The following is a 16,596-nucleotide window of genomic DNA, read 5'->3' as shown; positions in this document are numbered from 1 at the left end:
CGCAGCTTGAATACTGAATTATGTACACGCAGCTTGAATACTGAATTATGTACACGCAGCTTGAATACTGAATTATGTACACGCAGCTTGAATACTGAATTATGTACACGCAGCTTGAATACTGAATTATGTACACGCAGCTTGAATACTGAATTAAGTTACTGTAATCGCAGCAAATTCTCGGCGGGTACTTGTAGGTACTTTTGGGTACTTGTAGGTACTTTTGGGTGCTTGTAGGTACTTGTGGGTGCCTGTAGGTACTTTTGGGTACTTGTAGGTACTTGTGGGTGCTTGTAGGTACTTTTGGGTACTTGTAGGTACTTGTGGGTGCTTGTAGGTGCTTGTGGGTGCTTGTAGGTACTTGTGGGTGCTTGTAGGTACTACGGGGTGCTTGTAGGTACTTGTGGGTGCTTGTAGGTACTACGGGGTACTTGTAGGTACTTGTGGGTGCTTGTAGGTACTACGGGGTAATTGTAGGTACTTGTGGGTGCTTGTAGGTACTACGGGGTACTTGTAGGTACTTGTGAGTACTTGTTAGTACTTGTGGGTACTTGAGGGTTCTTGTGGGTACTTGTGGGTTCTTGTAGGTACTTGTGGGTTCTTGTAGGTACTTGTGGGTTCTTGTAGGTAATTGTGGGTGCTTGTAGGTACTTGTGGGTGCTTGTAGGTACTTGTGGGTACTTGCCCCGGGTGCTTGTAGGTACTTGTGGGTACTTGCCCCGGGTGCTTGTCCCGGGTACTTGTGTGTGCTTGTCCCGGGTACTTGTGGGTGCTTGTAGGTGCTTGTAGGTGCTTGTAAGTTCTTGTAGGTACTTGTGGGTTCTTGTGGGTACTTGTGGGTGCTTGTAGGTGCTTGTGGGTTCTTGTGGGTACTTGTGGGTGCTTAAAGGTGCTTGTGGATACTTGTACGTGCTTGTGGGTGCTTCTAGGTGCTCGTGGGTACTTGTGGGTGCTTGTAGGTGCTTGTGGGTACCTGTAGGTACTTGTGGGTGCTTGTAGGTACTTATGGGCACTTCTGGGTACTTGTGGGTGCTTGTAGGTACTTATGGGTACTTTTAGGTACTTGTAGGTACTTGTGCGTACTTTTAGGTACTTGTAGGTACTTGTGGGTACTTGTAGGTACTTGTGGGTACTTGTGGGTTCTTGTAGGTACTTGTGGGTTCTTGTAGGTACTGGTGGGTGCTTGTAGGTACTTGTGGTTGCTTGTAGGTACTCGTGGGTGCTTGTAGGTACTTGTGGGTGCTTGTGGGTGCTTGTAGGTGCTTGTGGGTACTTGTGGGTACTTGTGGATTCTTGTAGGTACATGTGGGTACTTGTGGATTCTTGTAGGTACATGTGGGTACTTGTGGATTCTTGTAGGTACTTGTAGGTACTTGTGGGTGCTTGTAGGTACTTGTGGGTGCTTGTAGGTACTTGTGGGTGCTTGTAGGTACTTGTGGGTGCTTGTAGGTACTTGTGGGTACTTGTGGGTGCTTTTAGGTACTTGTGGGTGCTTTTAGGTACTTGTGGGTGCTTTTAGGTACTTGTGGGTGCTTTTAGGTACTTGTGGGTGCTTAGAGATTCGTGTGTATCCGCCTGTTTAATTGATGTCCTTCTTATATACTGCATTTCAGATCTCAATTTCCCAATTGCATAGATTAGTTCCTGGGATATTAAGCAAAATCAAAAGCACTTTTGTATTTATGATTTTGATTTAGTTATGGTATTTTTCATTCTTAATAGGGTAATGATACTTTGAATATAGTCACTCTAATTAATCTTCGTGGGATTGATCATTCTGTGGGTGCTTTTAGGTACTTGTGGGTGCTTTTAGGTACTTGTGGGTGCTTTTAGGTACTTGTGGGTGCTTGAAGATACTTGTGGGTACTTGAAGGTACTTGTAGGTACTTGCCCCGGGTACTTGTGGGTGCTTGAAGGTACTTGTGGGTACTTGCCCCGGGTACTTGTGGGTGCTTGAAGGTACTTGTGGGTACTTGCCCAGGGTACTTGTGGGTGTTTCTAGGTACTTGTGGGTGCTTGTAGGTACTTGTGGGTACTTGCCACGGGTGCCTCTGGGTGCTTGCCCCGGGAACTTGCGGGTACTTGCCACTGGTGCCTCTGGGTGCTTGCCCCGGGTGCTTGCAGGTACTTGCCCCGGGTGCTCCTGGGTGCTTACCCCGGGTGCTTGTAGGTACTTGCCTCGGGTGCTTGTAGGTAGTTGCTCCGGGTGCTTGTAGGTACTTGCTCCGGGTAATTGTAGGTACTTGCCTCGGGTGCTTGTAGGTACTTGCTCCGGGTGCTTGTAGGTACTTGCTCCGGGTGATTGTAGGTACTTGGCTCCGGGTGATTGTAGGTACTTGCTCCGGGTGCTTGTAGGTACTTGCCCCGGGTACTTGTAGGTGCTTGTGAGTGCTTGTAGGTACTTGCCCCGGTGCTTGTAGGTGCTTTGCCTCCTCCATAGGATTAACATTACGCTAAATTTTGGAAGCTCGTAACTCTGGTTATATTAGAGATACGGGGATATCCTTTGATTATGTAATAGTCATATTTGTCCCTTCCCTCCTTCGTTAACATTAGTTTATGCTACAAAAAAGTTTGAAATTGACAATCTCAGATCGTCTTTGTGAAGTTTTAAGGATATCCGAATTTCATATTGGGCTTATGACAATTTTGAGCTAAATGTTAAACGGACATAAATCAGCATTTTTAAAAATTTTGTAAAATTGTCAATTTGGTCCAATTTCTGGAATTTTTAGGGGGGCGCCTTGCGTTTCAATAAATGATTGGTAAAAATTGTATTATGTTAATTACTATAAGAATACAAACTTTTATTGATTTACGTTTTTTTTTTTTGAAGTATCATTATAAATAAATGTCTGATTGAGCTAAAGTTATGGTCCCCTTTATATATGTTTCTGCTTAGTGCAGATTTTGAAAATGTAAAACAGTTTCTTAACATTCTTAATTAAAATGAAGTCTGAAGGAACATATATTAATCAAAAATGTCTTGATTAGAATCAAGACCTAAAAAGTATCGATAAGACTGAGGTTATCACTTGTCTGAAGGATCAGATATTAATTTTTCTTTTTAATTGAAACTTAAATGCATGCTTAAGAAAAAAACAACGTTCCATTACCGTTTTCCGTTGAAATAAATTATTTTACTGGTAATCAATTTCAAGAATTTACTTATCTCGGCTTTTCGACCACAATTCCATTCCCCGAAAACATTTTATCATTACATTAATTACTTTTGGGAGAGTACGTGTATGGTTTGCGTTTTAAAAGGTTCCTAAAGACGTTACATGCCCATTCGTGACCGGCACGCTTCGCAGTGGAACATTTTAATTATTCTAAAACCAATGGCGCCAAATTCAATAGGGACAGTAACATTTTTACTCGCGGTTTTGCAAAATGATGTAATATCGAGTGTACTTTAGTGAACCGTCGTATTGTTCTTTCTCATAGTTCAGGGCATGATCAGTGTTACTGCCCAATTTCTCTCTCTAGTTTCTAACAAGGGTTAGAGACTATTTGATATGGCACGGCACAACGTTATATACATTTGTAAATTCTAAGTAGCACAAAAGGAAAAATAATCCATTTTTTATATTTTGGTCTGAAATAAATAAACTCATGATAGTAGTTATAACGAACAGAAAGTCAAGAGAATGGCACCGGTAATGAGCAGCAAAAAGAGATGAAAGTTTGCTTCAAGGCAGCAGAGGGACATGGTAGTGAAAATAGTATTCTAGAATTTTGTTCGTTCAAACCTTAATATATCATGAAAAATTCAAGTGAGGAGGCGGCACTACCTAGAAAGATTGATTTTGGCAGATAACAGCGAAAAAGTTATGTACTACACACACTGGGACTATGGGAGAATTTCTGGACCGCAGGTCGCACATGATGAAATTTCAACTCCAGTTTACATCAATTCTCCCTGGTCGTACTAGTAGCAGGTTAAGCTATAGTTTGCTCAGGTCCTGTTAGTCTCGAAAGGGTTATATAGTCCTTGTAACTTTTAAAAGGTTGTTGTCTTGGCTAAACAGTCCGCTATTACAGTTTCTTATTGTTTTATAGGTTTTTTTGACACGTTATCTCCCAAAAGTAATTAATGTAATGATAAAATGTTTTCGGGGAATGGAATTGTGGTCGAAAAGCCGAGATATGAAAATTTTTGAAATTGATTACCAGTAAAATAATTTATTTCAACGGAAAACGGTAATGGAACGTTGTTTTTTCTTAAGCATGCATTTAAGTTTCAATTAAAAAGAAAAATTAATATCTGATCCTTCAGACAAGTGATAACCTCAGTCTAATCGATACTTTTTAGGTCTTGATTCTAATCAAGAAATTTTTGATTAATATATGTTCCTTCAGACTTCATTTTAATTAAGAATGTTAAGAAACTGTTTTACATTTTCAAAATCTGCACTAATAGGCCAGGACAGATAGGCCAAAAAAGGGCTTGACCTAGAACATTTGAACATAAAGATGAAAATTGGTACATGTGTTGTTTTTGCCCCAACAAAAAATATACTAAAAGTCCCCTGCTGTAGAGCGCGAGCTTTCGCCGCCATCTTGGAAAATGGCCGCCGGGAATTACAGCCACAATGTATTCCACGTTCTTCTTCAAAAATTATGAAAATTGGTACACACGATGAACGGAGCCACATGAACATCATGGCAAAATTTTACAGCTCTGTGTTCAATAGTTTGGTCGCCATATTGGAAAATGGCCGCCGTCAATGCTAGGTACAGTATATTTCACCATGTTGTTAGAAAATTATGAAAATTAAAAGGTATTATAATCAGAGCTGTGTGAACCTCATAGTAAAATATTGAAGCCAATAGTCAGATAGTTTGGCCGCCATGTTGGAAAATGGCCGCCATCAATGTCATTTAGATACAGTATATGGTTCAAAAATTATGAAAATTGGTAGTAATTATGATGAAGATCGTCTTAACATCATACTTGAAAATTGAAGACGTGCTACTGATAGTTTGGGCGCCATCTTCGGAAATGACTGCTTGAAATGCCAAATATATTACCTATATATAAATGTTTTCGATATTTTTTTATTCAGTTGATGATTTTCATGAACGTATTAAACGCCATAAAAATAACTATTTTCGAGTCTAAATTATCGACCCATCTTCAAAAATGGTCGCAGAAATATTACTATAATAAAATCTGGAAAAAAGGAAAGGAAAGCCATATTACTCGGATTTTGGTTAGGAAAAATCGTTTTATATGGGGTAAATACATTCTAGTGTCGTCAAGGATTAGATTTAAGACACATTTTTAACATTTCGTTCTTATTTCTCGTCATTCTGAAGATTTTTTTATTACGGCTAATACCTTGACAATGACCACACATTGCCCAGCAAGCTAATCCAGATCGTCTACATTCACAGTTCTTTATACAAGATGTTCTGCAAACTGCAGGTACAAATTATGAGTGTTATAAGTTCATTTGATGCCGGAAGGAGAATGGTGTGAATGGTTCTTCGACTTTTGCGATCGCGAACCAATCCCCACTGTTCGGGATTAAATCGTTTCCTAGCTATTGTTGGACTTGAAGATACGCTCGAAAAAAATGTAGTTTTGCGGCGTCGGTTGTTGGATGAAGCTTCGCGAGATCAAATGAGGACTTGACAGTATGTGTGACAACGGTTCCATTATACGTGTAATATCTACATAGTTGAAGCGTGACGTGACAGACGTGTCAATTATCACTCTAAAAAAAGCGAAAATAAATCTCTCTTCGGCAGCAGCTATGGCTTCCTTAGATGCAATATGGTCATTAAAAAAGCGCAACAAGTTTGTAAGATGTTGATTATCTGTCATTACTTTAAACCATGCCTTATCATAATCACACCCAGTTACAGCACGTAAATGAAAGAAGTGTTCTCTTAACCTTTTTAACTCAAAGGATTTGTCGTGGCGGAGGGGCCCGAGTTCGGTGTGACGGTTCGAGAGTTCCTTGGGTTCGCCCTTGGTTCAGACCGTTCCTTGCCCCATTCCGTGAAGGTTTTGCCCGCCCAAGTGTTGCCTTGGGTCGCCCCCGTTATTGGCAATCGTCTATGGGCGCGGATACACTATTTGTTTGGGCCGTATGGCACTTTTGTGCTTGGATAGAACTCCCCCGTCCCCTCGAGTCTTCTGCTGCCTTAATCCTTCCCTGTCACCGACCACCTCCTGACTGGGCTCGCCGTTGACGGTGTCCAGCTTCTGTCACCTGCTCAAGTGGCGTTTTTCGGGCCCGCTGGCCGATCCCGTGTGCAATGACAGCGGTTCCGCAGGTCCAATTTGGAATATGATGGGGAGGGGCGCTGACAAGGCCCCCAGCTAAGTGTAGCGCCTAATCAAGGGTTCTGACATGCAATTATTATGAAAAATCTTCAGGATGACGATGAATATGTATGAAATGATAGAGATTTGTCTAAATTCTAATCTTAAACAACATTAGAATGTATAAACCCCATATTAAATCATATTCTCTAATCAACATGTTGAGAATAACAGCTTAGAATAACTTTTCTTTCTATCAGAATTTAGGGCAATGATTTTCATGTTGCCATTTTTAAAGATGGCGTCGATAATTTCGAGTTCGAGATATCCATTTTTTGTTGTTTATTACGTTAATGAAAATCATCTATTCAAAAAAGGAATTTCAAAAAGATTTATATATTTGAAATATATTTAGCATTTCCAGCAGACATTTTCGAAGATGGCGCCAAAACTATCAGTTGCACGTCTTCGATATTCAAGTATGATGTTTAGACGGTCTTTAACATAATTATTACCAATTTTCATAATTTTTGAACCATATACTGTATCTATATGACATTGATGGCGGCCATTTTCCAACATGGCGGCCAAACTATCTGATTAATGGCTTCAATATTTTACTATGTAGTTCACACAGCTCTGATTGTAATACCTATCAATTTTCATAATTTTCCAACAATATGGTGAAATATACTGTACCTAGCATTAACGGCGGCCTATTTCCAATATGGCAACCAAACTATCGAACACAGAGCTGTAAACTTTGGCCATGATGTTCATGTGGTTTCAATCATAATGTGTACCAATTTTTATAATTTTTGAAGAAGAACGTGGAATACATTGTAGCTGGCATTCCCGGCGGCCATTTTCCAAGATGGCGGCGAAAGCTCGCGCTCTACAGCAGGGGACTTTTAGTATATTTTTTGTTGGGTCAAAAACAACACATGTACCAATTTTCATCTTTATGTTCAAATGTTCTAGGTCAAACCCTAAAAGTCCTGGGCTATAAGCAGAAACATATATAAAGGGGACCATAACTTTAGCTCAATCAGACATTTATTTATAATGACACTTCAAAAAAAAAACGTAAATCAATAAAAGTTTGTATTCTTATAGTAATTAACATAATACAATTTTTACCAATCATTTATTGAAACGCAAGGCGCCCCCCTAAAAATTCCAGAAATTGGACCAAATTGGCAATTTTACAAAATTTTTAAAAATGCTTATTTATGTCCGTTTAACATTTAGCTCAAAATTGTCATAAGCCCAATATGAAATTCGGATATCCTTAAAACTTCACAAAGACGATCTGAGATTGTCAATTTCAAACTTTTTTGTAGCATAAACTAATGTAAACGAAGGAGGGAAGGGACAAATATGACTATTACATAATCAAAGGATTTCCCGTATCTCTAATATAACCAGAGTTACGAGCTTCCAAAATTTAGCGTAATGTTAATCCTATGGAGGAGGCAAAGTACCTACAAGCACCGGGGCAAGTACCTACAAGCACTCACAAGCACCTACAAGTACCCGGGGCAAGTACCTACAAGCACCCGGAGCAAGTACCTACAATCACCCGGAGCCAAGTACCTACAATCACCCGGAGCAAGTACCTACAAGCACCCGGAGCAAGTACCTACAAGCACCCGAGGCAAGTACCTACAATCACCCGGAGCAAGTACCTACAAGCACCCGGAGCAAGTACCTACAAGCACCCGGGGCAAGTACCTACAAGCACCCGAGGCAAGTACCTACAAGCACCCGGGGTAAGCACCCAGGAGCACCCGGGGCAAGTACCTGCAAGCACCCGGGGCAAGCACCCAGAGGCACCCGTGGCAAGTACCCGCAAGTTCCCGGGGCAAGCACCCAGAGGCACCCGTGGCAAGTACCCACAAGTACCTACAAGCATCCACAAGTACCTTCAAGCACCCACAAGTACCCGGGGCAAGTACCCACAAGTACCTTCAAGCACCCACAAGTACCTAGAAACACCCACAAGTACCCTGGGCAAGTACCCGCAAGTACCTTCAAGCACCCACAAGTACCCGGGGCAAGTACCCACAAGTACCTTCAAGCACCCACAAGTACCCGGGGCAAGTACCTACAAGTACCTTCAAGCACCCACAAGTACCCGGGGCAAGTACCCACAAGTACCCGGGGCAAGTACCCACAAGTACCTTCAAGCACCCACAAGTACCTAAAAGCACCCACAAGTACCTAAAAGCACCCACAAGTACCTAAAAGCACCCACAAGTACCTAAAAGCACCCACAAGTACCCACAAGTACCTACAAGCACCCACAAGTACCTACAAGCACCCACAAGTACCTACAAGCACCCACAAGTACCTACAAGCACCCACAAGTACCTACAAGCACCCACAAGTACCTACAAGAATCCACAAGTACCTACAAGTACCTACAAGAATCCACAAGTACCCACATGTACCTACAAGAATCCACAAGTACCCACATGTACCTTCAAGAATCCACAAGTACCTACAAGCACCCACATGTACCTACAAGAATCCACAAGTACCCACATGTACCTACAAGTACCTACAAGCACCCACAAGTACCTACAAGAATCCACAAGTACCTACAAGTACCTACAAGTACCTACAAGAATCCACAAGTACCCACATGTACCTACAAGAATCCACAAGTACCCACAAGTACCTACAAGCACCCACAAGTACCTACAAGCACCCACAAGTACCTACAAGCACCCACAAATACCTACAAGTACCCACAAATACCTACAAGTACCCACAAGTACCTACAAGTACCCACAAGTACCCACAAGAACCCACAAGCACCTACAAGCACCCACAAGTACCTACAAGCACCCACGAGTACCTACAAGCACCCACGAGTACCTACAAGCACCCACAAGTACCTACAAGCACCCACAAGTACCTACAAGCACCCACAAGTACCCACAAGTACCTACAAGAACCCATAAGTACCTACAAGAACCCACAAGTACCTACAAGAACCCACAAGTACCTACAAGAACCCACAAGTACCTAAAAGCACCCACAAGTACCTAAAAGCACCCACAAGTACCTAAAAGCACCCACAAGTACCTAAAAGCACCCACAAGTACCTAAAAGCACCCACAAGTACCCACAAGTACCTACAAGCACCCACAAGTACCTACAAGCACCCACAAGTACCTACAAGCACCCACAAGTACCCACATGTACCTACAAGAATCCACAAGTACCCACATGTACCTACAAGAATCCACAAGTACCCACCAGTACCTACAAGAACCCACAAGTACCTACAAGAACCCACAAGTACCTACAAGAACCCACAAGTACCCACAAGTACCTACAAGTACCTAAAAGTACCTACAAGTACCTAAAAGTACCCATAAGTACCTACAAGCACCCACAAGTACCCACAAGTACCTACAAGCACCCACAAGTACCTACAAGCACCCACAAGTACCTACAAGCACCCACAAGTACGTACAAGTACCTACAAGAATCCACAAGTACCTACAAGTACCTACAAGAATCCACAAGTACCCACATGTACCTACAAGAATCCACAAGTACCCACAAGTACCTACAAGCACCCACAAGTACCTACAAGCACCCACAAGTACCTACAAGCACCCACAAATACCTACAAGTACCCACAAATACCTACAAGTACCCACAAGTACCTACAAGTACCCACAAGTACCCACAAGAACCCACAAGCACCTACAAGCACCCACAAGTACCTACAAGCACCCACGAGTACCTACAAGCACCCACGAGTACCTACAAGCACCCACAAGTACCTACAAGCACCCACAAGTACCTACAAGCACCCACAAGTACCTACAAGCACCCACAAGTACCCACAAGTACCTACAAGAACCCATAAGTACCTACAAGAACCCACAAGTACCTACAAGAACCCACAAGTACCTACAAGAACCCACAAGTACCTAAAAGCACCCACAAGTACCTAAAAGCACCCACAAGTACCTAAAAGCACCCACAAGTACCTAAAAGCACCCACAAGTACCTAAAAGCACCCACAAGTACCCACAAGTACCTACAAGCACCCACAAGTACCTACAAGCACCCACAAGTACCTACAAGCACCCACAAGTACCCACATGTACCTACAAGAATCCACAAGTACCCACATGTACCTACAAGAATCCACAAGTACCTACAAGAACCCACAAGTACCCACAAGTACCTACAAGTACCTAAAAGTACCTACAAGTACCTAAAAGTACCCATAAGTACCTACAAGCACCCACAAGTACCCACAAGTACCTACAAGCACCCACAAGTACCTACAAGCACCCACAAGTACCTACAAGCACCCACAAGTACGTACAAGTACCTACAAGAATCCACAAGTACCTACAAGTACCTACAAGAATCCACAAGTACCCACATGTACCTACAAGAATCCGCAAGTACCCACAAGTACCTACAAGCACCCACATGTACCTACAAGAATCCACAAGTACCCACAAGCACCCACAAGTACCTACAAGCACCCACAAGTACCTACAAGCACCCACAAATACCTACAAGCACCCACAAATACCTACAAGTACCCACAAGTACCCACAAGAACCCACAAGCACCTACAAGCACCCACAAACACCCACAAGTACCTACAAGCACCCACGAGTACCTACAAGCACCCACAAGTACCTACAAGCACCCACAAGTACCTACAAGCACCCACAAGTACCTACAAGCACCCACAAGTACCCACAAGTACCTACAAGCACCCATCAGTACCTACAAGAACCCACAAGTACCTACAAGAACGCACAAGTACCTACAAGAACCCACAAGTACCCACAAGTACCTACAAGTACCTAAAAGTACCTACAAGTACCTAAAAGTACCTTCCCTCTTCTATCTCTGACTCTCCTTTGGATAATGTGCTCCGTGCTGTCACGCGGGCGACCGGGGTTCGATTACCCGCGGGAGAGGCTGACACTATTTTTGTTGTGGAATCACTGTAGCGCTGTTGCTCAAGCTTTATTTGGAAATATTTGTAAATTTAAATAATTTTTCTGGATCTCTTTCGCTATTTTTCAGGGTTTTAACAAAAAAATTTATATTGAAAATCGCTGATTTCTAATTTTGTTAATTTTAATAAGGATTGCTACTTCATGGAATTTTAAAATTTTTGCTTGGATGAGGAAGGACCGCGGTCCAAATGCTCCCATAGTAGTAATTTTTAATTGTAAATAAACGTAAAAATTTTAAAATTCTATGAAGTAGCAGTCCTTATTAAAATTAACAAAATTAGAAATAATAAAACACCATGGATCCAAAATTTAATATCTATGAAAATCCCTGACTTTACCATCTTACCCCTGACCAAATTTTGGCAATATTGACCATTTTAAGGTGTTTACCATCACACGTAGCCCATATTAAGCATTTTTTGAAGCATGGATGAAGCAAACGAAATCTCTGACGGTTTTTTTTTATTACCTCTCCGTGTGACGTAGTCCAGGAGAGGTTCTGTAACGGCCGTGTCTGTCTGTCTGTGTGTGTGTCTGTGTGTCTGTCTGTGTGTCTGTCTGTCCGTTGTTACACCCACGTGACCGCGTTCGCAGTTTGCGTATCGGAGCAAACGTGTTCGCCATTTCCGAACTGCTTTCACAGTCACGGAAATGGCTCCTCTACTTGAGTTCTCACACCACCATCTTCTGGTCTTTGTCCATCCCACACGAACACCAGTCTGTACTTACTGGCTTCTAATCACCCCACCATCTTCTGGTCTTCGTCCATTCCACTTGGACACCAGTCTGTACATACTGGCTTCTAATCACCACCATCTTCTGCTGGTCTTTGTCCATCCCACTTGGACACCAGTCTGTACATACTGGCTCCTAAACACCACCATCCACTGGTCTTCCGTCTACTCCACATAGACACCAATCTGTATCATTGGCTTCTAACACCACCATCCACTGGTCTTCCGTCTATTCCACATAGACACCAATCTGTATCATTGGCTTCTAACACCACCATCCACTGGTCTTCCGTCTATTCCACATAGACACCAATCTGTATCATTGGCTTCTACTCCATTATCATCGTTTGGTTTTAGGATATACGCGGCGATCAGCTAGGGTTACGAGAAACGTCTAGCCTCCCTAAGGTGGGATCGGCCACCAAAGGTTTTCGCAATTGCGCTTTTTCCTTACTATTATAATGGAAACGAATCGTATATATACCCCAAAATCTGAAGAAAGCGGGCAAGAGGGGTACCCTTCACTTTAAACGTCAATATTAGCAAAGTTTGAGATGATAATAGGTATAACTTTATTTTAAACGATTTAACTATTATTAATGTTAATTATTGAAGATTAAAATAATTAGAAATAATTATATTTATTTAATTATTAAAGATAAACCTCTCGTGCAAAGAGAGAGATTATCATTGCCTCCTATATCTACCAAGGCCCGTGCATGCGATATATTTCCTTCATTGCCTCCTATATCTTTCAAGGCCCGTGCATTGTGATATATTTCATTCATTGCCTCCTTTATCTATCAAGGCCCGTGCATTGCGATATATTTTTCAAAACAACAACAAAAATGGGAAGCTCCTCTCAGAAACATAATAATTTCTTTTCTCTGTATATGAAATGAAAATATGGATAATATTGCGCTCCTTCTTTAACGGTATGAATCCTTGCCTGTCTATTAATATTTTACGTAGGAGTAATACGTTTTTAGCGAAGTCTAGAGAGGATAAACATAAGCGAAATTGTTTCGAAAAAAAAAAATACTGCTTCCACTAATGGGTTTATACTCCTTGTTACTGTTGTATAGAGTAATCATGATAAAAGCTTAAAAAATACGAGAGGACAGACCTTTTTTATCCTCTTGTTTTATTCTTAATAAGAATATAAAACATTTATTTTTTGATGCTAAGATTGCTTTAAAAAAATCCAAACGGTTAGGCATTGGTAAAAAAGACAAATGATATTTTTCAAATCTAATGAGATAACGCCCACCTAGTTGAAAATTGGCCTTTTTTATCCGCGGGAGCCATTCTTAATGAGAATTTCGATGCTAGTAGGTTGTCAATTAAACTACCGGTATATTATTGTTGTTGGAAATTGGATATTAAGTCAAATTAAGTGGTTGTAAAGAGCCAGCAGGTTTTTGCCACTTCTTTTTGTGAGTATTTGGTTTTTGTATGTAAAATGGAGGAAGATAATGTTGAGAGTAAGGATGAAATGCGGAAGCGCAAAGCGCGGGAAAGGATGAGGGCAAAAAGGTCGACGTTTTCATTGGATACTTAAGTTTATATAATCTTCTCGACACGGAGAGGTAATATTTTGGTTTTCCCAACTTGTTATTATTAAAACTGACTAATCCCTGACTTTTAAGCTAGGTTCCCACTAGACCGAAAATGACGACCGAAAACTTTAGCGCTGCCCTTAGTTTTACGCAGCCCTTCGACGGCAAGATTTTAGGTTGGTTCACACATACGACCGAATTCAGACCAAATAGGGCGGTCGACCGGTAGTCACGTGGCACGAGTTGGAATAGTTACTCGGAGCCAGAAGAACTTAAGCCTTGGCCTTTGATTTCCCCTTGATGGTATCTTAATTAGGGCGTATACTTCTACCAAATTAAGGTCAGAGATTCAAATCAAAGGTTTATTACGTACAAACACGGCAATAGCGACTCGCGATCAAATTCGATTAGAGAATTCAGACTCAAAAGTTCATGACTTGCAAATGTGGCAATGGTGACTGGCGAGTTAAAAAAATAAACAAAAAACCTCAAAGCGGCGATAAAAAAAACTCCCCTATTATGACGTCAACAGAAGCTTCATCCCGAAACGAATTTTCATTGGTTATGAAAATAATTTTACGTCGTCCTCTGCGTCAAAAATAGAACGCCAACAGGGTTGCCACGGCATTATCAGAACCAAATTCCCTGACTTTTCTAGGTTTTCCCTGACCTTTTTCAGAGATTTTCCCTGACCTTTTTAGGCCGAGAGTGTGAATGTTTACAGCACGTTTTAAGTGCTTTAAATAAACTCGATCTACATTAAGTTTTCCAATGTATTTGTTTCACCGAAATGAATAAGAAACATTTAAACTATAAATAACAGTCCAAGAGATTTTTAAAGGCATTTATTTACTTGACATAAAAACAATTCTAGACAGCATTTCCAAAAGCGCATAGATCAGAAAGTGAAGAACATTAAACCTTTCCAGCCTTTAGCAACGGTATTCGTGTAAAATGAGAAGCAAGGGGAGACACAAATGGGTGGTTGGTGAGCCTCGTTTTCAACTACCAATCGAATCAGAGATATATTAGGTCATCGTTAATGTCACGTGACAAGCGGAAAGTAGTTCGCGATGGTAGCGGCTCCTGGGGATAGTGGGGAATACTATTGAGAAATCGGCTGCTTAACTAGGCTTAACGGTTGTTCTTTAGCGCTCTTTTGGTTCAATCGTCGTGGAATTTTCAAGTTTCGTTAAGTTGAATTTTGAAATTGTTTTTCATGCATTCTATTGCACCTTTAAGTTTTCCGTCTTTATCAATCAGGGAAAAGTCATCCTTTTCGTAGCTTTCTAAAATGTTTGCTAAATTCAAATCTGACATTTTGACAAATGTGCCGATTCCCGACTACCTAAATGACTAGATTATATTAAGCCTTGGAATTAAACTATAGCAGACGACATGAAAATAAAGAAATAAGTGAACTATATTTTCTAGCCAACTTACGCATGTACCTTGTGTAAAACTACGCGAAAGTAACTCTCCGCCGCGGCATAAGACCAACTCTTCCCGTCGCTCTGTAAGGGGGACGGAAATCTTGAATCGACTATGGGGGAACTCATTTTTCAAGTTTGGGGTTAGGCTTCTCGTTCTTCACTTTCTGGTTATCTATGCGCTTTTGGCATTTCTAAGGATTGCTCTAGAGTTTACTCTGTCTTAAGAGAGGATGAGGAGAAACTTTCAATAAAGATTTTACCCACTAAAATCAAATTCCCTGACTTTTCCCTGACCTTTTTGGCCCATTTTTAAATTCCCTGACTTGTCCAGGTTTTCCCTGACCCGTGGCAACCCTGACCAATTCTGTCCGACCGAAAGCTGTTTCAGTCGCGTTCTGCGGAAGATGTTTTGCCGCAGAGGCAGTTACGCATTGTTTCCGTCGGGTTTTCGGTCAAGCGGGAACTAAGCTTAACTCTACACAATGACAAGGGCATAAATCATTTTGCAATACTCCGTGTGGTTTCTAATGTGCTAAGGTTGTACTGCACCCAAGAACGATCTAAGGCTACACGTCGTCTCGTGTACACTATAATGTTACGAAGAGTGCCACATAAACTTGAGAACATGCCTGCCCAATTCGATACTCTCGAGATCCAGTGACCACAACACTATAAGCGGCCATTTTTAGCTTAGCATACATTTTTTCTCTTCTCCGTAAATCGTAGAAAATCAAAAATAAAACCTTGCAGCGACAAATTTCACAATAATATCATATTTTAGTTAGGTTAATTTTGATTAACTAATTTAACTAACGTTCCATGAGTCATAATATTCATTAAACCAATTTTCATTTGATGAATATTTTACGTCTCAAAAACTCTATTTTATACTACATTTAAGATTAGATTAATCATCTTTGGGGAAAACGAAGGTGTTGTTCAAGATGGAAGACCATGCATAAAGAAGGCGTATTTTCCATCCATTTCATGTAAGAATGTTGCACCCTATACGCATGTCCTTTCTGGGTCCAGAATTCAAGACGTCCTACTGGGGTTATTAGGTTTTTGGTTTCAGAAACATTTTCCGTCCAACTTATCTATTTTTTTAGGCAAATTTGTAACATTTTGCGACCCCCCCTTAATGTTTTTCCTCTTAATGGGTTTTAGGAAATGTTCTTAATTATCAGTATTTTTGATTAATGTATTGGATTCGGTGAAAAGATCTTTGACAAATTTGCGTATAATGCTGAATATATATATTTTTTATTTCGAATTATATAATCGTATTGTTATAAAAGTGATCTTCGTAATATTAAAGATGTGCTGCGTGTCCCCTTCAATATTGGTCCCATGTGCCTTAAGGTTTTTGATGAGTCCAGTTAAACGCTTCTATATTCGCCAAATAGTCAGCGCGACGAATAATAGGTTCACCTGTAATTAATTTATTAAATTAATGTTTGTAAATTAGCGAATCATGTCGCCCTATGTTCTGGACCCAAGGTCGAGTTTGCTATATGTTCCATAAGTATTACAATACCTATATACTTCGTAATGCTAGAGACTTAACAGCTCGAGCTAGTT

The 16,596-nt window shown here is 40.9% G+C and overlaps 1 protein-coding gene across 1 annotated transcript in view; it reads right to left on the bottom strand.

Moving 5' to 3' along the window:
* The window catches only part of LOC149681523 (centrosomal protein of 290 kDa-like), a 249,160-nt gene that overhangs the window by 110,997 nt on the left and 121,567 nt on the right, over positions 1-16,596 (bottom strand). The gene's annotated exons all lie outside the window — the stretch shown is intronic.

Source organism: Phalangium opilio, unplaced genomic scaffold (assembly GCF_054372755.1).
Source record: "Phalangium opilio isolate 3A_F unplaced genomic scaffold, DU_Popi_V2 ptg000038l_1, whole genome shotgun sequence".
NCBI classification, from domain to species: Eukaryota; Metazoa; Arthropoda; class Arachnida; order Opiliones; family Phalangiidae; genus Phalangium; species Phalangium opilio.
The sequence above is the reverse complement of the archived record's forward strand: the minus strand, read 5'-3'. Positions and strand labels throughout refer to the sequence as shown.